Raw genomic sequence first — 26,207 nt, forward strand, 5'->3', positions numbered from 1 at the left:
TAAAGTATGCAGCAAGAGAATTCTCTTCTGGCCATACTTCTTCTCTTAACACCAAAAACTAATTTGAAGACAGATAAGGTGAACTGTAGATTGCATAGAAGTCTCTCTATTGACTCATAGAAAAAAAATAATCCTAATATATTCATGAAGATTTGATGACATTTTTACAAAATTAATTCAAACAATAATCCTTTCACTGATTGCTAACCATGGATAGTGGCATAAACTGAAAGAGATTTTAGAATTAGTATACAGAGAACATTTGAATATCAGCTTCTTGCCAGGTAAGTGGGGAGAAGTAAAATGGCACAGCAAATTGGCAGAGAAACAGGCAGATTAACTGTGAAAATTAAAGCTTTGTAGAACAGTCCTTAGAAGAAAAGTTATTTTCTCTTTTTTATGAAAAAATGTTAATGAATTTCTAAGCATTTGTGTAAAATACAAATATAATGATTAAATATACAAAGCAACCCCTCAGATTAAAAGCATTTTAGCAGCCAGCTGAGACAGCTATAAACAGAGGCATTATAACCACTGATGTAATGAAGAAAAAAGTATTCAATTTCCACTTTTAAGAAGGTTATATGATGACATACAAAGCTGATTGATGTGGTGCACAGGAAGCAACGTATCATCCTTCTAAGCAGAAGGATTTTTAAGTATGTTCATGTGTTATTTTACAACACAATCCATCCAGAGCCATTGCAATACTCTCTCCTGTATAAATTTTTACTGTAAGGTCTCATATAATTTTCTGGAAGCCAAAAATTATCTAAGTAAATTATTTCTAGCTGATCTTCCTCACATCTCAAAATTCAAAGTGCAGTTACTGTACAAGTGGTTTTTGTTTTGTTTTGTTTTGTTTTTTTCTTATGTGAAAGAGATAAAATAGAACAAATGGGAACCAGTATAGACATAAGGTAGGATTCCTTGCTCTAATGTCAGTATGTAATACAACTGGATTCAAGCTAGTAATGTTGGTGGTCAAGCAGAGAAACAGGAATTATCAGGGAGCAATTCTCTTGGCTGAAGTGGGTATCTGACAAAGGGCTGCTCTATCTCACTTTGTGGTATCCATTTATCTCCAACAATTATACTGGTAGCCTAAGGAAATTACCTGTATCTAACTTTTAGATATCTGAATTTAGGTGAGATGAAGCATGTCTTTATTGACTGTTACAAAAAGACATTGTAGTTAAATGAAGCGAACAGATGAAAGTGGGTCAATGGGGACAGAGAAGATAACATGAGTCTCTAATTCTTTCTAAGGTCATTTTACAAATGAAAGCAAACCAAAAAAAGCCCCAGTGACAACACTCCTCTCATGACATCATGTTCCCCTCTACACATTTTGCACCCATTCGATTCCTGGTCTCCTTTGGCATTACTGGCATTGCAATACTACAAAGGCACGCTGCCCTTCCCTTTCCCCAATCAGCAGGTGAACAGTAACCTCTTCACGCAGTGATTATGTGTTGGCTGTATTGTACTGGGTATGTGTTGTTAGTACATGCCCACTGACTCCACTTCCAGGTCACAAGCAGGGAAGTAACAGTACTGGCTTATGGCACAAATTCTTCGCTGCTTTGCTTCTTGGTGGAGAATGTCCATTGCACCCTCAGAACAAATTTCTGTAACATGGGGAATATTACAAAGCAATTTCTTTATAAAATGACCTTCCTGTCTCTTCTCATGTAATTGCATACTTCCCCTCTCTAAAGAAGAAATTGTGTATAAATAGATTCTGCTGCTTTAACCACTGATCTTCATTTTACCCAATACCATGTGAATCTCATTCTTCAGGCTGCAAAGCTGCCCTTTTCTTTTGATCCTTGCACTTTGTCTTTGGTCACTTACCTCCAGAAGCTTGCCCACTCTGCCCTCCCAGGTTCCCTCAATCTCTTACCATTACAGCTACAAAGAGTTGGAGACTGCAGCTGGAGAGGGGATAGGAACACAGATTTATACTAAACGTTCAGTACAACTGGTATTTAGACACAGAATTTGCCTGCAGCCAAGTAGGAGAATGAGGTAAATTAAATTGGTTTGATGTTGTGAAGTGAGTGACATTTTTATATTTTAATTAAGTGAGACTAGCAACTAGGAGAGGATAGGAATACAAGAGCAAGGAGAAGAGAAAAAGAAAGGAAATAAAAAAGCAGCTTGCAGGAAAATATGAATAAATAAGATTACTTTTAGATTCTGTATTGTAAAGCAGAGGATTATAACAGGATGAATACGGGAATTTGAAGCTAACAGGAAACGTAAGCAGGACTTCAACTATAGTATGTTTGAAATGACCCTTTTATCCTAGAGTTTGCAACAGAGGATAATCTGTCAATCAACAAAGCTAATTTTAAAAGGACATTCTGGGTATTACTGTTATTTAATGTACCTTGTTTAATATCCTGTTTTTTCATCAGAAGTGATATATCATGGGTCAGATTCCATTTCACTGCACATGCTGAGTAGTCATTCGTACTCATTGAGTAGTCACACTGATTTCAAGGAGACAATTTAGCAAGTAAGATCTTACTCGGTAAAGCTCAGACCTTGAGTTTTTGCACATCCATCCAGTCAAGGTATTAAATGCAATACAGGAAAATATTTATGAATTATGCCCCAAAACCTTCCAGTACTTTGTTTGGCTGTTTTATACAAAGAGGCACTGGTGTACTTTGAGGCTAAATCATAGAGATCCTAGACCGGCTTATTTCTATCCAAATTTAGACATGTAAAGGAGATAATTGAGCAAAAAAATCTAAACAACCAGAGCATCTACATTACTTATGAAGGGATGAAGGTTTCAAAAGGGGCTGATTCAGATCCAATGTAGTTGGACCTCTCCATTTTTTTCAGCATAATAGTACAAGTTACCAACTATGCCAAATGGTGTCTTTTAAATGTTCACAAAGGTAAATTCTTTCTTTATTGTGTATTACAGTGCTGTGTTCCTTTTAATACTAACTTTTCTCAAATATCTTTGACATTTTTAATATCATAAGCTAATGCTAAACTTTATCCATTAAGTATCCATAATATTAATGTGGAAATATTCTAGTTGCCTAACTAGTTTGTTAAAAGAAGATCTACTACATTTAATTGATATTATCAGAATACTCTCCACCCGGAAAGTATGAAAGGAAAAATTACCTTCCAGAGGTGCTTGTCACTCTCACTACCTGAAGAATAAACTTAGATGACTCATTTAAATTTAGATGACTCATTTAAATTAACTTGTGTAATGTGGAATGCACTGTTTGCAGGAATGGACAACTTGTACTCTTCATTTCATACCTTTTCATCAATGTCAATGCAAAGACTAATTCATTGATCAGCACTCTAACCAAAGAGGTACTGAAAGTGCCAACATTGCACTTTAACTGATCTGCCTTTTGCCACTCATTCCTCTTTTCTAAAATGCTTTTACAGTCTGTAATTCTTATTGCAAGTCACATCTCCAAATGATTTCTTGTGGTTGAAATCTAAAATTCAGACATTTTGCTTTAGTTGGAAGATGTGTTAACTTTGACTCAAGTTAAAGTGAAATTGTCATCATGTTTTCAATTTAAGCACCACTAGATACACTGTAAACAACACAGACTGTTCTTTGTACCTTTATTGTATATGCTAGGTGCAGAGACAGAAGGTAATCTTTATTTTGCAATACTCAGATGTTTCAAGGACTTTTTGTGTGAATACTTTCTGCAGTCAGAATAGACATCCTTATTAATAAGATTACCAGTATTCTTTTTCAAATGATCTTTCATATTAGTATCTGGAGGTAAAAGGAATGGCAAATATGCAGATGCAACTATTTATCATGCCCTACCACTACATGTTTGAAAATTTCTCAGCTGGCAAATCAACAGAGATTAAACTATATAAAACAGAGTGTATTTATGAACTTGACCTTAACACATTGATTCCAGAGTTTCCTAAGGCAATGAAATATAATGCTGTTTTAATGGACTTAAATAAAGACATATAGTGGAAGTTCATACATATAAAAGAATTTGTGAAAACTGGCTAATGGTGGCAATGTTTTTCAAGCTAACATTGTTCATTTCCCTAGCTAGTGTATTTTTATTTTTGTAATCTTCACAGTCACTCATTGTGTCTGTGTGCCTGTCTTGTCCTCACAAGCAGATTTCTGTAGAAATCAGACAGTGTGAAGTGCTAGGGGCTTTCCAATTGACTGGACTTGTTTGAAACGAACTTTTGAAGTAATATTGGAATCCAAAGTTCTCGCATCTCTGTAAGGTAACATTAGTGCTTTTTGCTGGGTCAAAAGCATGTGATTATCTGAATATTTCTCAGTAAATTTGTAAGCTCTTTGTTCCAGAATTGTCCTCCTTTGCTTGTGCATACCTGCACAAACAAGCAAATCATCATAGCCATTTGTTATGGAGGGTTTTTTTCCCCACATTCTTTTCTAATTACAAAGTGATGGCAATTGGTTTTGAGTGGTGAAACGTATTAGTTCAAGTAGCAGCAATAACAAAGGTGTTAAAAGAATTCTTCTGTATGCTCAAATGGGGGTAAGGCATAATGTTTTACTACTCTGTAGGGAGTTATAACAAGTGTTTTAAATGTAAAGCTGCATGGAGCAGTTGAGCAACTATCTGAACTCTGGAGAACAATAAAGTGCTTGTAAACTCACTTGAATAAGTTCACAACCTAAAGGGAAATAGTGAAAGCGAGAAAAAATTTTGAAACATTACTCCAATTACTACAATTCCTAAATGCTCACAGATGTTACTCCTGTTTAGAAAGTCAGTTCTCCTTACCCATGCCACCTAATATACTTTCTAGCCCTTTACTTTTAGAATCAAATGAATGCAGACAAATGTTTGCAAACACTTGCACAATTGGAAATGTAATTTGATACATCATGTTACAATTCTCTGGGAGAATTCAGTGATAGAAAAGTCCTACTGCAGCGCATAACCTGACCAGTTTCCCGCTTCCGATCAATGTGTTTCCACCTGCGTTCACATATAAGACAAGAAATAATTGTGTTGTGCAGGCATGCAGAGAGTTTGTTAAAAACTAAAAAACTAATTGTTATGGGTTAACTCCAGTAAGCAACCAAACATCACAGTCTGCCCATGTCTTTCTTGAATTGTGGGGACCAGAACTGGACAAGTACTCCAGGGGCGGCCAGACGAGTGCTGAGTAGAGTGAGATGATCACATGTCTCTCTCTGCTAGTAATGCCCCTGTGGGTGCAGCCCAGCATTCAATTTGCCTTCGTTGCTGCAGCAGCGCACTGCTGACATATGTTCAGCTCGTTGCCCACCAGGACCTCCCAGCCACACGTATCCCAGCCTGTACTGGGCTCTTTGGTTATGCTGATTCAGGTGCAGGACCTTGCACTTGTCTTTGCTGGACTTCATACAGTTCTTGCTTGCCCACTCTTCCAGCCTGTCCAGGTCTTTCTGTACGGTGGCTCTCCCTTCTTGGCACATCCACCTCTCCACCCAGTTTAATGTCATCAGTAAGCTTGCCCCACATCTCCAGTGGCCAGTTCAGCCTAAACCATGACAATTGGTGAGGGTGTTTTCAATCCCATTGTGCAGATCATTTATGAAGTTGTTGAACAACGTAGGACCCAGTACCAATCCCTGGGAGACCTCACTTATAATGGACTGCCAGCCTGAGTAAAAACCATTGGTCACCACCCTCTGAATATGGCCTTTTAGCCAATTTCCTACTAATCTCACAGACCACCCACCTAATCTGTATCTTGCCAGGTTGTCTAGGAGGAGGCTGGGAAACAGTGTTAAATGCTTTGCTGAAGTCCAGGTAAACAGTTATCTACTGCTCTCCCCACGTTGACAGAAGATGCTATTTTGTTGCAGAACATGATCGGCTTAGTCAGGCATGATTTGCCTTTGTGCTGGCTTTTCCCAAACACCTGCTTCATTTGGCTTCTGATGGTTTCTAAAAGGACTCATTCCATTGCTTTCCCAGGGATCAAAGACTAATGGGCCTGTAGTTTCCTGTGTCCTCTTCTGGGCCCTTCTTGCATCTGGGTATGAAATTTCCAGTCATCAAGGGTATCCCCTGATCTCCACAACTTTTCAAACATCAGAGACGGTGGACAGTGGCTTTACAACAATGTCAGCCACTTCTCTTAGTACCCTGGGTGGATTTTGTCTGGGCCCATAGTTTGTGGGTTCAGCCCCTACAAGAGACCACAGGCCACCTATTCCTTCACTACTGGCTAGATCAACACGAGTTGTTGTAGCTACTCGATCCTGTGATCTGAGGTGCATCTATTCCAGTAAAAGCAGAGGCAAAGAAGGTGTTGAGAACATCTGCCTCGTCAGAATTTGTAGTAACTAGTTTCACTGCACTGTTTAGCAAGGGCCTGTGTCATCCCTGTGCTTCTGCTTACTGCTCATGTGTCTGAAGAACCCTTACTTGGGCAATTTCAGTTCTAGCTGAGCCTTAGCCTTCCTGACTACATCTCTGCATGCCCTAGCAAGGTTCTTATAGTCCTTGATGGGACTACAGAGGCACTAATGATTCTTAATCCTTAACTATGAAGGCACAGAATCAGCTACTCAGAAGTTGGTCCAGTGCCTCCATCTCATCTATGCAGATGACTGGTTGGGGAGTTCCTGAACCACTCATGGAATTAACAACTTAAAAGCATTGGATGTGTGTACCAGCAGAACCTTGATACCCAGCTATATCACAATTACAACTAAAGAACAAACTTGGTTGTCATACTTATAACTTAAATCCCACTGTTCTTGTCATACTGGTGTTATCCAAATTGTATAAAAGATAAAAATGGCTTTCATAGAAGCATAGATTCATACAAGTTAGAAGGGACCCTTGAAGACTGTCCAGTCCAACCTCCCATTCAGAGCAGGTCCAGATAGAGCAGGATGCTCAAGGCCTTGTTCAATTCTGGTTTTACAGTCTCTAAGATTGGAGAGCCTACAAACTTTTTGGCAAAACAATGTTTCCCTTCCCTCATTATGAATACTTTTTTTTACTGATGCCTAATCAGAATTTCCTGTGCTGCAAGACTTAACCAATGCCTCTTTTCATTATCACTTTTTACTTCTGAGAAGAGCCCGGCTCGTCTTCTCTGTGTCTCCTGCTGTGTAGTCAAATGTATCAAGAAGATCATTCACTTAAGTTTTTCTTCTTAAAATGGAAGAAGCCCCTGAACCTTCTTGGTTGCCTTCTATAGGACTCATTCTAATATGTCAAAGTCATTCTCATACTGAGAAACCAAAAATTGGATTAAGTTCTCCAGATGCAATTGCACAAGTGTCAGAGTGATAGGAATAATCACTGTCCTTCCTCTACTGGCTACTCTTTTGCCAATACAGCCCAGTATGCAGCTCGTCACCTTCATCTCAGGGGCACACTTCTGCCTAACTTTGTTGTCTGCCAACACTCCAGGGTGATTTCCTACACAGCTGTTTTCTATTCCGTCAACTCCTCACTGTTAACAGGGTTATAGCTCTCCTGCAGGACTTAGCATTTGCCTTTGCTGGACTTTCTGAGATACTTGCTGGACCATTTCTCCAGCCCATATAGCTCTTTCAAGCCATAGTAGAACTGCCCTCCAGTGGTATCATCTACAAACTCATTAACATCCCATTGTCGAGGCCACTAACAAACATATTAAATAACATCAAATGTAATATCAATCCTTGAGGGATGTCACTCATCATGACCAGGTGGACATTGGATCCCTTACCTCAATATTTTGATCCCAGAAGTCCAACCAGTTTTCCACCCTGTTATCCAGTCAATATTTCATCAATATCGCTCCAAAGATACAGTGGGAGAACGTGTTGAATGCCTTGCTAAATGCAAGGTAAACAGCATCCACTGCTCTCCCCATGTCCAGTCACCTATTTCATCACAGAAAGCCATCATCTTCTTCAAGCTTGTTCTGCCCCTCGAAAAGCCACAAATCCACAAAGTCTTCTGATATAACTTAGAACTAATTTTTCGGTGTTCTTGAAAATGACAGGCAAAATCTGATGGAAAAAACATTAATTTCCTTTAGTTTCCAATCACTTTATTTTAGTTAATTGCCTTTTTATGCATAGGCTCCTACTATGATATCGGCAATTACGTGATTAGAAAGATGTAAGAAAATTATAATATGTGAACTATTTATTTAAAGCTCCTAATTGAAAAATATTGCCATTATTTCTACTAATTATAAAACATGCAATTAGTCCTGTAAAACTGATTAGTACTATGCCAAGAAAGATTAATGAGTTTCAATATCTTGCAGTATTGAAACAGATGTGACATTACTATGTTCAGCAAATTTAGTTAAATACTCGCTACCATCTTGGAAATAGTTCACACCAACCATTATTGTGTTATCACATTTTAATGGATAAAACAACTTTAGTTTTTCTGTCTCTGTGTGTGCAGTAGCATATTCTCATCTTTTCATTAAGTTTTCAATCAATAGTATAAAGCTAGTTTGGGAAGTCTGGACTATTATTCAACCAATAGGATTAAAATTGAAAAGCTTCCGCTATATCTCCATTAAGAGAAAAAGGCTTTTGTAAACAGTCACCTTGCTAAAATTTTGTATTATCTTAGACAGCCCAATGTCTTATAATTTACATTGCCTAGTTTAAGAAAAAATGCTTACGTATGTCTTGGAAAGACAGCCAACCAGCCAACTGACAAATGGCTAATGGCAGCCTTTGTTAATTTCCAATAATTTGTTTGAATACTTGCAGCGGTGTTGTCTGATAACTTCAGTAATGTCACAGGTCACTGTAACTGTTTTCCTTACATATATTTCATATAGCATACATTAAAAAATCTGTCAGTTATTTGAAACTGAAGATACATTCAATAGCTACTGCTTTTATTTTCCGTTAATTTGTGTTGGCATAGGTATATGTCCGTTTTTTTTTTGGTTCATAAATCACATCCAATGTACAAAATTTCTGATTCATATGATGTCTCTAAAAGCCTGCAAGATTTTCTTGATTGAAAATTTTGCCGTTTTCTGAAAATTGGATTTTGGTAACAGCTCACTGTAGTGTGCAAACGTTTAGCACATTTACTATACAGTTGTAGAATTTCTTTCACACTAGATAAATTTGCTGTTATTGTTCTTTCCCTCCTTCACAGAATGAAAGTTATATTCCTCAAACCAGGACACAGCCATACAGAGTTCCTTATCTTTATATAAAGGACACTTGTTCTTTGATTTAGAAGTTGATTTTCATCTCACAGCTACTTCTTATTTAATCTGTTGCACTTTACAGAGCTCTTAAAAGATGTGTTTCTGACCCATGTTATACATTTTCAGGTGCAATTATTTTTCACCTACCAGCTATGAGAATTCATAAAAGAGAGAGGGCTTCCTAATGCCATAAATCCATAAATACATGTACATGGTTTAGCTGTTCAGATTGCTTGAAAGGAACCGGCAAAAGCTATTGTTTGCTGGGCAAAGGTTGAAGAGGTTAAAGTACATCACGTTTCATTGAGGAAACAGATGCGTTTGCAAACACTTTTACACTAATGATGGAACCAGGTTTTGAGAATTTTTGTGTACACTTGAACTTTATGAGCTTGAGATTTCCTAAAGGAATTGAACTACAAAGGCCTGAAATACATTAACAGTAGGCTCTTTTTAGCTCTGTAGTGGTACTCAGTGAACACCAGAGGGGTAGGAGAGCAAGGGCAAAAAGGGAAATCTTGTAAACAAAGTAAATTTCTGTTTTTACATATTTGTTCAAAATAATGCTATAGATTTGTATGGAATAACTGTTTAAGAGGTGGACACTAGTAAGCTCTTTTAAAAATTTCCTCTGCTTTCAGAATATTTTCCCTAATATTTCTGCCTCCAAATTTTTGACACATAGTTAAAAGAGAAAATATGCACACTCACTCTTTGTCTATAAATGCACACACAGACACACACACTCACAAATAGAATATAGGTATATATACATACGTGTGTGTGCAGAGAGATAATCAGGGAGAGCCAGAATAAAAAATTATATTGAGTTATAAGTGAAATTAGTAAAAACACCTATTATTACAATTGCTCAGCTTTCTGCAATATGATCTGAAATCAATGGGCAGCTTTTAGCAGGGCCAAAATTTAACCCTCAAGGTGAATTTTTACAATGTGTCAGGGGTTTTGCTTAGGTTTCTTTATTTTACTTTTGATCATGAAACTGGACTTTTCAAAGAATTTAGGGAAAATATGCATTTTTATACTGAAAAAAACCAAACCTTGAGAGTTTTACTCAACTTTATTTTCTACTCAGTTGGTGTAAACAGGAAGACAGTAATTTCAGAATAGGAGATCTAAATTTAGATATCCCTGTTGGATGTCCTATAGAGGCAATAGAGGTTTCAGATTCCATTATAATCAGCGATAATCTAGTCAATATATTTACTAGAGCCTAAAGGTAGGTTCAGTTCATGTTAAGGTGTCTATAGTGTGAAAAAAAAAAAGGCATCTAGTGCTGTCTGAGATATCCTAACACAACTGATGCACCCACATGATACCTACATCCTTCTGGCACATCAGCTGGCAAGCAGGCAGGGTGCCCTGAGCCATCACGAAGGAAGCCAGAGACCTGCATTTGGTCAGTTGAACCCAATCTCACTGGCTGATAGGATCTATCCATTTTCTAGGGCCTCTATTCAGTGGCCTAAACATAGGTAGGATTCAATTCTCTAAACACACAGCCATGTTGGTTTCCCTAGGTTATCCTACTTGGCTTTCAGTTGTGTCTCTAGAAGCACCGTGTGTCACCCATAAATCCATTATTGTATCTACCAACACAATGTGGTTCTTCCAGTTAACAACAGGTCTCAAAAATGTTTCTGCTTACTGAAATTTATTTTGTCTCCCAGCTTGTTTGTGGACCTCTTATTTCTTAATATATTTCTATTTTTAGTTTAGAAGTAACCCTCACATAGGCATCTAGAGCCAGTATATTCTTATGAGATGATTACATTGGAGCATACAGGAGACCTGTCCCAATATGGACAGTAGCTGTTTAATTAGTTTTCTAGGCATATTTTGATATGGATCCTCTTCAGTCTGCTTTCTATTCAGTTACAGCACTTTGGAAAGATGGGAAGATACATGAAGAAATGCAATGCCATTGACACTGAGCATCAGCAGAGTTAGAACACTGATCGGGGACTTAAGTTATCATCTATGGGATTGATTGTGTCACTAACTGTAGTACCATTAAGTGCAGGATGCGCTTCTAGAAGTGCTGAAAATCCCTTCTTGCTGGCTCTTGAAGAGACTTAAAAGTCTAGCAGTCACACTTGACAATGCAAACTAAACATAAATTGATGGACAAAAAGAAAGGTATCATTTTGGAAGTGTGAAATGCAATATGCTACTAGGTACAGTGCACTAGCAGGCACACTTGTGTGAGTTTTGTGCTGCTCTTGAGATGTAGTCTAAAAATGCATTTAAGGAATGTATCAAGTATGTAGAAAAAATATTAAAAGAACATTACTTAACTTCTACTCAACTTCCCCTCAAGGTCATTCAAAGTATATGCTGAGATATTTAACTGTCTCAAAGACTTCTTTGAACCCAGCCCTTGATTATGATATAAATACTTCTTTTACTATCAAAGTTATGCTAGAAAGTAGAAAATCTACTGAAGAAATTTGTTTCATCATTTAGAATATTATTCTCAGATGGTCTGAGATTAAAGACAAATTGTGTGCTCTTTTGTCTCAATAATACACTTTCCACAAAACCAATACACGGAGTACCTGCTTCAGTATCATTTGTATGGTGTTTACGTGTAATATATTTTATTTTTGCCAAATAATGCCTTAACATTTGAAAAGAGTAAGTATTTTTCAAGTTCTTTGAGTTGCTGAATGTATCTGAAGGACCGTTTGGGAAAATAGTCCCTCCTTCTCATGCCACGCAGCAATAAAATTCATTGGAGAAAACAAAAAACATTGATGTTTTAATGAAATGAGAATGGTGTGTGATCCACATGAGGAAGCAGTCTTGAAAATACATTCTGAATTATCCTATGTAGCGCTCATACAGTTGCACAGTCCATCAGGAGAATTTATCTGGGAAAGACAGGAGCTGAAGACATTAAAATTTAAAAAGCACATTTGCAGAGAATGTGTAATGAGTTCAAGAAAGATGATTGCATTCAACTATTGTACAGAACACGTGTAATGAAAAAATCAGAACATATTTCAGGAAGAGACAGAAAGAGTAAAATCTTTATTAATACTCATAAAATCTAAGTGTCAGAAAGCAGCATAGAAATCAATGAGATTAAGCAAAAGTCAAAAGGCAGATGTCAGGGATTTCAAATGCAGATATTATAGCATAAATGGAAGAAAGTGCAGATTTTTAAAGCAAGCAGAGCAAGTGAAGCAAAAACGTGCATAGTGAGAATAGTTGGCAGTTGTAAGTTCACAAGGATAGAAGAAAAGAACTAAATACTCTTCTTCCCACTCATAAACTAAGAACTTCTTATATGGATTAACTTTGGAATAAGGGGTAGGAAAAACATCGAGGTAATTAATAAAAAGAGATATTTAAATAGAAATAAAAAATTAAATGAATTTCTAAAATGAGGAGCAAATTTCTACTGTAGACTTAATGTATTAAACTAGACCTTTAGTATGCCAATGTAGTTCCCCTACCTACAGAACCTAGGCCCTGATATGGAAACAATGTGGCTGGAGAAAATAAGCAGCTCTTTCGCCATGAAGTGATGTACAACACCTACCATCTTTGCAGTACAGGCATAGAATGACTGTTCCTTTTCCCTCTCTTTAAGTTCCTATCTGTAAAGATATATTGCTTATATCTAAGGATCTATTCAAAATAGAAAATCTTGAAAATAATGTGGCAGTGTTAAAAGGAAGATAATTCCCTTTGCATATGCAAAAGATTTCTGGTAGAACATTAAAAAAACCAAAACAAAATCAATAAAAATTGACCCGGATGTTAATGTCAGGAAAACCAAATTCTTCCTTGTCCAGAAATGGCAAGAACAGACTATATAACATTAGCTTTAAGTTTCTTTACCTAATGTAAAACATAAAGAAACTCAAAATTTTACCCCAAAGTACAAAGATTTGAGAAATGGAAGAATTTTAAAGGGCCAATGTTAATATATGTAAATATAAACTTATTATAAAGAACACTATATTAAAAAAGAATACTATATTAAAAATGAATACTGTATTAAAAAAGAAAACAGCAAATACATGACAACAAATAAAAATGTTACAAATCAATATCCTGCTTTTGACCAGGAAAATATCCCCAAGGCTCTGCCTAGTCATAAATACTTCAGCTACTTTCATTTTGTATGATACTTGATATGGCAGAATGAGTGCATTGGCTGTATGCTGTTCAACAGTAACATAGGCAATCCATAATATTCATCCAGAGCACCTGTCAGACCATATATTCAAGGGTAGATTTTAAATATGGGCAGGCAAGCTAGGCCTTCCATTCTACTCTGGATATTTGTGTAAGTGATAGACTGGCTCAGACCTTGTTCTAAATGAAATGAAAGGATAAAAGTCCCTAGTCTTTAATAGACATGAGATGAGGTTCGCTGCTCAGAAGAGCCACAAATATCAGCATATGAGTCTTTTCTGTAGACACTGTACTGCTGGAAAATGGTGTCGTACAAAATTCTCCAGTTCACAGCTTCCCCACCAAAGGCTGCTCTCTTTCTATATTATATCAGCGATGTGATGCCAAGGAATGAAGGACATGACTACGTCTTTTGAAAACATATTTCAAAAAAAATCAAGATGAATGCATAAAGATGGCCGTTAGATTTGCTTAGAAAGGGCACCGAAAGGAGAAGATCAGCTTGAATTTAGCCCAGTATCATACTGGCAGCATCTTAGGCAATGCCATTCAGTAGAAAGGCGTAAATGATATCTTCTGCAAGGATGTGGAAGCAGTAAATTCACACTTGTAAATCGTTTCAGGATCTAACACTGTAAGACCAAAGGATAAAGTCAATTGTTGTGTTTCACTAAGTTCAGAGCTGCAGAAAAGGGAATTTAAAAAAAGTGTATTTTGATTTTAACATATTCTGAGTTAGTATGCTCTGACCCAAAAGGTATTTTGATTTTAACATATTCTGAGTTTCTTGTTTCAATGGGATGTGAGCTGCCTAATATCATAAGAAACTGAGATCTTGGGAAACAAAGTGAACACATGGCTTGACTTGGTTTGACTGAAATAAAATTCATGTAGCCATTTTTAGAGAATAAAAGGCTCATTTCCAAAATCTTGGTCCACGGAGGTAATCTTTAATAGAATGGAATTCTATTAGCTCTGAAATGTCTGCTCACTTTAGTAACAGCCTGTCATCAGCTTTCCCTCAGAGATTAAAATCAATGGAAAAAGCTCAGGCTTTGGTACCCTGCCTATAGGGGTAAAGGTTGCAAAGGTTGCAGGTCTTCACCTTTTTTTTTGTTTTTTTTTGGTGAATTTAATTTTTAATTGGAAGATAACTTCACTGATATGTTTTGGTTCTTTCATGGTTCTGCAGTGACACAAAGCAACTTTGAAATCATCTGCATTGACAAACAGCCATGAACTTAGTTTAAGTGGCAAGTTGTGGCAGGCTTGCAGCTGCTTTTGTACTGCTGAAGGACAGTGCTAAACCTGACCCTGTGTTTCCAGTCATTGTGTCAGCCCCAGGAATTGTATAATGAAGGCTGAAGAGTATATATCCAACTATGCCACAACCTATTAGATTGTGGTAAATGTCAGAAATAAGAAAATCTGGAAAAAAAATTAATAATTGTATTTCTGAAAAGCATAAAGACATATTCTTTCAATTTATTATGAAACATGCACGTTTTCCTCCTTGCTTCTCCAGTTTTATCAGCACAGCTACCTGATGAGTTTCTGTTTCTTCAGAATATAAGCTAAGTGGTAAAAAAATATGCCCCACGAAACTGGCAATGGGGACAATTCTTATCCTGATGTCTTTCACAGGAGAATTTTAATTTTTTTTTCTATGAATCAGTGCTACTTCATCAATAAATGAAGAAGGTGCTGCTCAATAGCAATTTGTGAAGTACTTTTTCCATTATGATTCCTTAAACTAAGATAACATTTATAAGCATTGCATTAATAATGATTCCTAAAAGTAGGCTTCTGAATAAATTACCTCTATTATAACATGTTGCAGAGAAAATGACTCTGAAATACTCAATAAATTATTTAGTGGCAACCTTTAACAATGTGTTTGAAGTGATGACTTTTAAACAGTTTCAATCAGGAAAATTTCCTTTGAAAGAGGAAACGTCATCTTTTGCAAAGATCCAGCCTTTGCCTATAGGTTTATGGTATATATTGTGGGTGTGAACAACTAACATCTGCACACACTCAAAGCTGGAAAAAAGTGGTCTACTCAGGACAGCATGGCAGCATGCCTGCACCAGATGAGACCAGATGCAGTGCCATATTACTGCTGTAGGAACAAGTTTTTCAAGCCCAAGCACTGTCAGGCTGAACTAATATGTTTCTACTATATAGAGCAAAAATAAGCATTTTGTTAAACAGAAACCATATGAGATATACAACTACATATCCCTACTACTTTTTTTTTTTTTTTTAAAGCATACCCATTGATTAGTTTATGATTTAAAATCAATTAAAACTTGGGGCCTTTTAAGAATTTCATCATGTGTATCAGTCCTTATTTTGTCCCAAATGATCACAGAAATGGAATAAACAGATGTTTAGACTTTCTGTCATTAACACTCATTGAAATTTTGTGCATAAGCTATATTTGAGGAAATTAAGTTGTAATTTAGCTTCTCTGTAATTGTTATGATTACCTAAACTATAGACAGGTCAGGCTAACAGCACATGTAACTCATCAGTGTGACTACTGCAACAAGAGAGGTAGTAGCTAGTCAACCTTACCCTCTTTTAAAACTAATTTGCATGAAGTAATTCAATTTGCTTCAATGAATGACTGCTATTAATGTGCCAAGAATTCTGATTTGTAGGCTTTTCATTCAACTGTTGTTGCTTTTTACAGGTTCTGTGGCCAATTGCTTTTTGGGCACTTGGGCATGAATAACACTTTACAGCACCGCTGCCTTGTCAATACTGTTTAAATTACTCAACATCAGGGAAGAAACTAAAACAGGAGCACAGGGGAAATCCTTCAGTGCAGGAGACAATAAATCTGTCTGCAGAGACATTAGAACTCTCTTTGCCCTCTCTTTAGACTACAGATTACCTTAAAAGCCTGGAGAAATAATACAAGAACAATTAAAATGAAAATTCAGATTAATCCCACTTGGGACTACAAACAGTAAAATAAATTGGTGGGGGTTTTTTGCTGGTACCACAGGAATTAGTTAAGTGAGGACTGCCAGCTTATAACATGCTTGATTTCTGCTAAAGGTCATTAGGTTTGGCATAATCATTACATTTATGATGACCATTTCCATTCTAAACCAAATCTTCATTAAGTTTTGTTTCTTGAATGATATAGAGTAACACAGTATGTTAGATTCACCATGGTACATGATTTCATATTATTTTGTGTTTTTTCATTAAATACTTATTTTATATATAGACTTATGCATTATATATAGCCATTTCTATTATGCATGTGTGAATCCATATATAATATTTATATATTAGGTGAATTCAAGCTGCAGACAAAAAAATAGTTTAAGATTTGTCTTTTATTCAGTATATATATTTTCTTTGAGGAAATTTTTACATGTAATTACATTTTGAAAACTTAGAGTTAATGAAAAAGCTATCTGGGAGACTCAGATGAAAAGGATGATGATTATATAGTTGTTACTGCTTGATAGTCCAGATGGTACTATTAATTATTATTAACTATCTATATAGGACTATGAACAAGTGCCATTGTATGAAAGATAATTTCTCTGTGCTGTGGAGATCACAATAACAAGCCACACAAAAGAAACAAAGACAAAGCATGGGACGTGTGGGAAACCGTGGAGAGAGAACAGTGATGAGTAATATAGGGAAGACTGCCTAGAAAAATGAGTTCTCGGAAAGGGTTTGAAGGAAGAGATGAAGGTATATGGTCTGTTCACAGGGCTGCCAGAGACCTCTTGGGTCAGCTCCCTGCAGACAAATCAAACATGAAATCACTTTCATAAACTCTCCAAGTTCTGTCTTTAAAGCATTTGGGGGTGAATTGCCCTCAGTACTTGTGCCTGGAAGACTGACCCAGAACTGTGCTCTGAGAGTTAGAACCCATCTTCTCATTCCAGCTTCAACTTACCATAGCCAGTTGATAGCCACCTGTTCCCATGCCAGGCTGATCTTTTATCTTAAAAAAATAGTTCTCTCTTATATGCTTGCCCCCATGACATACTCATATACAGTAACAATATCTTCCCTCATGTTTCATTTTGCTGGATTAATCTCTTAAAGTCTTTTCCGAAGAGATACGCTCTTCGTTCCCCTAAAAACCCCTACATCCTGTCTCCACAGCTGTTGCAATTCAGTTCATCTTTCCTTAATACGTTGACCAAAACGGAACATGATAGTACAGTTGAGATCTCACCCGGGCCTTTAAAATGACAGAGAGGTTTCACCTTGTCAGTTCAGCTCCTGGGAGCACCTCTCTAGATACACTATAGAATCATCACTGGATTTTCATGGTTATTTCTCTGCACTAGGCGATAGCCATTCTGTAATCCTGTCACCAGCTAGTACAACCAGTCATTTCCCAGAGGAAGTATCTCCTAGCAGAAATTCGTGTAGTTACTCCATATATCAGGATGCTTCAGCAAGCAGACAAAATCAGCCTACAAGAATGCTGTCAGATGCCAGTGATGCTATAGTCCCCCCAAATGCCCTAAAATCTGGCTGACTCCTCTACATACTGCACACAACTGCAAGAAGATGGATGATTCTGCTACCTTGTCCAATCACATCATCATCAAAGGGCAATAGGAACTCAGAACTAAAAAGAAGAATCATCATATGCAAATTTCTGTTAGCACGATACAATACTGATCTGGTTTTCCTGACGTTTTAGTGTTAAGTTTTTGTTGTTTGCTGGAGTCGAAGCATTGCTTTCACCAACATGAGTCCTTCCTTTCCATTGCAGGACTCTTTATTTTCTCTTTTTTTTCTTAAAGAAATGTTTATTTCCTCCACTGGATCTGCATTCCTTCTTTACAAAGTTGTTGCTCCTATTCCTTAAAGAAAGAGGCTCACATATCCCTTATCCAGTTCACTTCAATAACCATTTTCCCTCAGTGTATCATCTCTGTTTAATATTGAACCTCAGTTACTGGCATGCTCCTCTGAGTCTTTCATTTGATTTGCACTCAAATCCAAATCTCATTGTAGGTGCTTTTAGCAGTCACAGCTTTATCGCAGTAAAACCTCTATTAGATTTTTACACTGGTTATTTCCACTGTTGGTTTCTCAGATTTTAAGCCTGTTACCTAAATCAGCTCTGTTGCCTTGTTCGAGGGCAGCAGTTAACTGCTGCCTGCACTCCCTCACACACTTAACTGCTGCTGTGCTACTCACAGCACGGGATCCCTAATGGCTTCGGTAAGCTCTGAGCTACAGCCACGCTATCCTTACTAAACACAACCAAGTCCTTGGGTCTCACCCTTACAACAGAAAACAGAGGAAAAGACTGGAAACAGAGAGCAAAGATGTGTATAAAGTTCATCACAGTTCCATGTTCATACATCAAGTTGCTAATGACGTTGTCACCTATACGAAATAAAGAAAGGAAACAAGATTGGGAGGGGAAATTCTGTGTGGCTAAAGAAAACACATCTAAGAGAACACCTAGAGAAATAAAACTGGAAACAATTTGAAGATCCCACACAAAATGTGGTCCTTGCATATAAAATTCAAATTGTGATAAGAAGTAAAATGATATGGAGTATGTCTGTTTATAACTATCAGCAATCACTAGCTTACCGTCTTGTCTAGGCTGTCATTACATACATATCTAAGACTTGCTTACATGTGCAAATATGGAATCCATCTATAAATAAATTGTTAACCCTCTAAGAAGGTTTTGATTTAGGCAGAACATTGCAGGAAGTCATTCCAACAAACCTCACAGTTGTAAGCCACATTTACACTTGTTTATTGAGCTTCATCTCTGGTGTATCAGCATTTCTCAAACATTAATGAACTAAACTTTTGCTACTTCACTGTAAAGACTCTCAGATCCAGCACACTGCCTTAACCGCAAAGCCTTCCATAAATCAAGTTGGATTACGAAGAGCTCTCTGTCATAGAATCATAGAATCATAGGATACTTTGGGCTGGAAGGGACCTTTAAAGGTCATCTAGTCCACCCCCTTGCATTGAGCAGGGACATCTTCAACTAGATCAGGTTGCTCAGAGCCCAGTCCAACCTGACCTTAAATGTTTCCAGGGATGGGGCATCTACCACCTCTCTGGGCAACCTGTGCCAGTGTTTCACCACCCTCATTGTAAAAAATTGCTTCCTTCTATCTAGTCTAAATCTACCCTCTTTCAGTTTAAAACCGTTACCACTTGTCCTATCATAACAGGGTCTGTTAAAACATTTGTCCCCATCTTTCCTGTAGGCCCCCTTTGAAGTACTGAAAGACCGCAATAAGGTCTCCCCAGAGCTTTCTCTTCTGCAGGCTGAAGAACCTCAACTCTCTCAGCCTGTCCACATAGGGGAGGTGCTCCATCCCTCTGATCATATTTGTGGCCCTCCTCTGGACCCCCTCCAACAGGTCCATGTCCTTCTCGTGCTGCCAGCTCCAGAGCTGGATATAGTACTCCAGGTGGGGTCTCACAAGAGTGGAGTAGAGGGGCAGAATCGACCTGCTGGCCATGTTTTTTTGATGCAGCCCAGGATATGGTTGGCTTTCTGGGCTGTAAGCACACATCATCAGCTCATGTCCAGCTTTTCATCCACCAAACCCTTTTCACCAACCCTTTGATTACAATTCAAACTAAATGGGTCATTTAAAAAGTATAAAAAAATCAGTTAATTTAAATGCTTGATTCTTAGCTTTCTTTTTTCAATTAAGGTCAAAACCAGAAGCACCAAATTCCTGAAAGAAACTGATATTTTAGTCACCATCTGATTATTTGATAAGTTCCTGACATGCTATGTATACAGTGTTCAGTGTTTCCTATTAGAAACAAGCTAGTGGTATATGCAGGTGCTGTTACTGATTTTAAAGGTTAACCCTTGCCATTAGATTTATCTGTGGCTTCCACTGTGCCATCCAAGAGTGACAGCGATATCTTTCAGAAATTTCTAATGGCTGTCTTTGAGACCAGTGCAGTAGGATGCTCTAAATTTCTGCTTTACAAACAGAACAGTACCAAATATTGGCTCCAAAAAACTGGCTTTGTTTTAAAAGTGTGAAGCTTATATGGAAGAGTATTTCTTTTCCTTACCAATCACAAATGTGTGTGCATGTGTATATATATATATCTATATACCTACTTTCATACCTAGATCATACTGTCACAACTCTAGACAGTGGAGAAATTGAATTAGGCCTCCCTCTAAGGACCAGTTAAGGGATGCTAGTAGGGAACCTGCTCTCTGAAGAATGCCGTGGTCTATCAGTTCTTGTTTATCTTTAAGGGAAGATATTTATTCTTCCAGAGGATTTGGGAAGAAGACAAGCTTATTGTTTAGGTCACTGTATACAGAATTTTGGTCTGCTTTGCATTTGTTTATTTTACCTTGTCATGTGTACTTCTTTAAAAGTAGCTTGTGTTTGATCCTTACTAAGACAAGCAGCAGCTAAAATGCAACCACTTCTATGAAGATTATGCTTTCATTCATTCATGAAGATTGGGCTTTGTTGGATTCTATATTCATGGTAATAAGACAAATGTAGAGATTATGTTGTTTCTGCTTCCTTCATGGAGTGAAATGTCAGGTATTAGGATGGATCACTGGCGATAATCCTTCTGTACCTAATATTAGTTGTTATGCAGAGTAGACCAAGGAAGTAGCAAGACAACTGTTAAAGCAAATCAACATGCTTTTAGTGTTATGGCCCAGAAATTTGCAAACTTCTAAGTTTTTTGTGTGTTTTAGCATTGGTGAAAATGCTAGTGAAATTTTCCTGGGCGGTTTTCCATGGAAGAGAAATAGCATAGATAGTACAGTCAATGCATCGCCAATACTGACCTAAGAGCTTGGTACAGCTTGGCCTTTATGTTTGAGGGCTTTCCTGGTCTAGCAGTTAGTGACCTGTGTTTTCCACAGAAAGCAGAGGGAATGTTGCCACTGTGAATAACATGGCTGTGAATGAATGCCAGTAAAACCTTTATCACATCAGCTTTGTATTTTCTTTCTCTACGTTTTGAAATACATAAACACATTCGGATGGGTGTATATAGTTATGCAATTTTAAAACCTTAGAAGAAATGTTTACACTCTCAATAAAGGCAAAAAGTGTGGTATTAATTAAATTTCTTGTTGCTATGTTACAAAAACTGGACTATTTTTATCATGGTGCTAACACATGGTATCGTGGCATTACAATGGCTTACATATAGTTATCAGGTATTAATTGCCATCTGTGAAAAAGTAATTTTATTTTGTAGAAAAAAAACAGTCAGTGTATCATGTCACACTCTGTTTTGATTTCTGCAGTACCTTGTTGCTACCAACTTTCAAGCTGAAATAGAAGTTCAGTAGGAATTTTCTGTACCTCAAAAGAAGTGATGACCTTGAGTTGTTCAACATCAAGTTATTAGGATTCAGCTATCCAGATGAACTGGAGGTTTCAGTTTGGAGACATGTTCGGGAGCAGGCATACGAAATATATTGGCATTACAAGAAACTAACATCAGTATGACTTTGTAACTCAAAAATGAGTGCACAGTCCATGAACTTCACAGCCAGGCAAGGTGCTATATGATCATAATAAAAATGTAATTACTTCTTCTAGAAATGGTGTGCTGCTATACATTTTTATAGTAGGATTTTAAGGAAAAAAAAAATACTGTATCTATTACACAGTATGATTCAGTATAAAAATGACTCTCAAAATTTATAGTTATATCTTATCATCAATCGTTAAACATGAAACAAATGAATATATTTTTTCTCTGTAGAAACAGAACACAATGTTTTCCTACTCTTACTCTTTCCTCACTATCATTTTTCACATAAGACCTGCCATTTTTAAATCAAGCTCTGTAATAGAATGGCTTTACATTTGACATAAAACTCCTTTTCACCTGTTTTACTTTTTTTTTTTTTTGAGAAAAGGACGAAGCAGGTTAAAGCTCAACAATCACAAATGTTGTCATTGTAACTTAAACAAAGAAGTTTGTCCAAATCACTGTATTACACAGGGATGCTACCCAATGTTTTCAGTAACTCCAGTCAAAGCATCTGTGTATGAAATGTCAAACTGTTTTGTGCACGCGCAGATTAACAGTACATGTACGATTTATCTGCATGTGGGCAGTAACCCTTCTTGGTGTATTTCTCATGTTGGACAAAGGCCCCAGATTTAGCTATATAGGACAGGAAACACCATACCATTCAGGGTATTTAGCAATTGTAGCACCAGCCGGGAATCTTGGGGATCTAGAACATCAAATTTGACCTATAAGTAGAAAGTATCATATTCAGGACCATAAAATGTCATGCTGAAATTCAGGCTCTTTCATTCAACTTAACCCATTTCCCTTTCTCAAATTTTTCAAATTTTCATGTAAGCACTTTACTGGCGTGAAAAAAGTGGCAAAGATGAAGCTTTCAACCTGAAGACAAATTAGCAGGTTCTATAATTTGCTGACCTAAAAGCTATTTTCTTTTTTTTTTTTTATCATATGCATGCACTTTGGTGAAATTCCTTGCACTTATGCCCTAAATATGGAAATTCAGCTTGTATGGGTTAAATTTCTTACTTTTTTCCAGGTTTCCTGTGCAAATCATTGAACTTGAGTCATCTTCTGCCAAATACATAGTATATGTATTTGAAAGTTGGGACATTAAGGTTTGCACATTTTTGCACTGGCAGGTACTAAATATTACAGATATGAATGTAGGAACCTAACATAAAACTAGCATTTTATGCTTCTTGCTGTTCTCTATTAGCTGTGACAGTTATTTTTCAGTAAAGAAATGTGTTGATTCAAAATTGCCATCTTTCTCTAAATCACTTTTCTTCTAAAGGAGATGCCTGTTTTGAATCACGTCCATCATCCCTCACTTCCCTGTTACTGTACAACAAAAATAATACGAGACGAGGGAACAAACCAACCAAGAATCCTTTGCACCACAGCCCTTCCAAGCAACACTGGAGGGAGACCAAAGAAATTTTGACAAGGCTGTGTTCCAGGCTGCTTCATCTCCCAAATCAAACACACAAAAATATAGGCCGTTTCCAAACAAAACAGTAGCCCAACTTTTTCTCACCTCCATTTAGGACTGCTCTGTGGACCTGTTTGCATGGAGAGGTGCAGCCTGCTTCAAGATAACCCAATAAACTGCCCATGAAACTGCTGTGTGGACAGGTCCACATTTGCTTGCCGTAAGCCAGCTCAGGCTCACGGTAGTGCAGCTACATGAGGTACACCACAGACAATAAGCCCTCCTCAGAACAGCGTTTTCCTCATTCACTTAAGGGCCTTCTCAAGAAGAACAAGTCTTTCTCAATAACCATGTGTGTTAAAATTCATTTTTGGAGTAATATTTTTACTTTTGGAATTCCATTTTACAATGATGTCATTACTGATGCAATTTCCAAGTTGGCAAGAAGAGAAAATATTCCTTCTTTAGGAATTATTGTTCAGTTGATGTAAATGGTATTTCTTCACTGATTCAAAGAAACTGCATCTGTTTACCACAGTAACGCTCTACCTGGTACGGTTAGCCACTTCTGCCCATTTCATTTTCTTTATTTGCATGCTTCTAATTGCAACTAATCAATGTGTCTTCATTATTTCTCCAGGCAGTTCAAATTGTAAATTTCACTGGTCCCAAAGCCTTTCTTTTAGCTACAATTTGGCTGTATTCCTCTTTATTTTTAACCTATACCTTTCAGTCTGATCATAATAGTTCTTAAACTTAAATTTATGATTTTTATACAATGATGTTCTGTATGACTTTTTGTTTCAGTTTGATCTAAAGACAACAAACATAGTTTCCAGCCAATGAAAAAAATACCTTTGTTGCCATCCCTTGTGTTAAATTATTTAATAAAAATGAAGTTTTAAATATAATCTTTTGAGAATTATTCTCATTTTTTCTTGTGTCCCTGCAAGAGTTTGTACAAATCAGATCCCTCTATAGAGTGGACGATGGCTAACATTTGCATTTTTAACACGTTTTCACTGAGAAATATCTTCAGTCCCTCAGAAACAAATTAAAAAATTAACAAATTATGGTTAATGTAGATCATTAACCATAAAACTGATTCTTCAGAAAATCCATGTACTTTCAAAGTCAAGCCACTAAAATGTTTTATCAGCAAATATGACTCCTGTCCAAGTTGTCCGAGTAATAATTTTGCTGAGTACACTGCTGCTCCTCCTTCACAAGGCTTCAAAGCCTCCTTCCATGAACCCCATGGGGGCAATTGTGACATTTTACTGGGGGCTACCAAAGAACAAGGCCCTATTGCTTAATTCTTTGTGGGATAGCACCAGAACATTTTAATTCCTCAATTCTTTAGATACAGATTTATTACAATGGGAACTGAACAAATCAAGGGACACCAAGCTATCTAAAAACCCAAAGAGTTTTAAAGTGGTCTGAGCTTTCCCCTGATATGTCCTGATCCTCCTAGACCTCAGTGATGGGTACAGCCCACTTCTCTAAACACTGTAAACTTTCCATCCCCACCATCTCTTGCAAACCAAAGCAGCTTACAGTACAATTACAAGGATGAAGCCCATTATATAAGATAGCAAAGCTGGAAAAAATTATCAAATTTACACTATTTCTATTTAGTTTCAGTACAACAGTCCTGCATCTGTTCATTGCTTGTGTGATGAAAAAATGACTATGTTTTCTTGAATGCTTTTCTCTAAAAAGATCCATAATGCTCACTTTTGTTTCGAGTACTTTCCAGCAAATCAATTTCATCTTCATCGTTAGTGATTTTCTTGTTGCATCTTCAGATCCAATTAAACCAATCATGCCTTTTCAATTAACTACAATTACCTTAATTAGATGTGAATAACAACAAGAAAAAAAAGGAAAACAACTTCCAAAGTTAATCAAGTTAGTGTATCCTTATTTACAGACTGCAATCAAGCCTCTGCATGTTTCAGTCCAGTTTCCAACTTCAGCACAAACCAACTTCAAAGAGCTTTAAAAGAACAGTAGCAATATATAGTCAGCTCAACTCAGAGAGGGAAATCATGTGGCTTTTATTAAACTTAGAAACGAAACAGTGTTCCCTGACAGGCAGATGCAAAGCAGGTAATCTTCCCTACCCAGGCAGTGGCAAGTACCCAACTCCAGAGCTATGGTCTAGTCTCTAGAACCTGCTATTTATCCCTTTGGTGAAGGTGAACGGCTTATCCAAGAGGATGTCTCATACCATTTTAGGCTCAGGTTAAAGTTATTTAAATCCCTTGCAACTATGGGAATAAAACTTATTTAAATTAAAGACAAGAAGTCAACCACACTCAAACCCTCCCAAATCTTGGTTGTTTTCTCCAAGATTATAACTTGCATCACACCACTCTTCTGTCACGCTCACTCTGTGAACCTGCCACTTCCTTCCTGCTTTTTTTTTTTTCTTTCTAGAGTGCATGACTCTCTCATTCATATCCCAGTATTCTTTCATGTAAAATACTGCAGTCTTCTCAGCTGTCTTCTCTTTCTGCTTTTCAAAAACCCAAAGCACTCTTTTGGCTTCTCTTGATAAGAGCTTCCTATGGAACATATAATCTGTCTTCTACTGAGTTGCCTGGATCAAGTTCCCTGGAGCAAAAATTACTTTCTAAACATCTTCCATGAATGCTATTGATGACTCCTGTGTTTTGTAAAAATAATAAAAAAAAATTAACACAGAGAAAATTTGCCACAGTAGAAGACAGATTTTTTATTGGGGACAAATTCGAATATTGTTGAACATGGTCCAAAATTAACCCATTATCCAAAACTGTGTCTTCCCATGCTAAGGGTTCATTCTTCACATCAAATCAAAATAAGAACAAGGCAAGGCGGGGGGGTG

The sequence above is a fragment of the Charadrius vociferus genome, unplaced genomic scaffold (assembly GCF_000708025.1).
Source record: "Charadrius vociferus isolate BGI_N301 unplaced genomic scaffold, ASM70802v2 scaffold52, whole genome shotgun sequence".
Lineage (NCBI taxonomy): Eukaryota > Metazoa > Chordata > Aves > Charadriiformes > Charadriidae > Charadrius > Charadrius vociferus.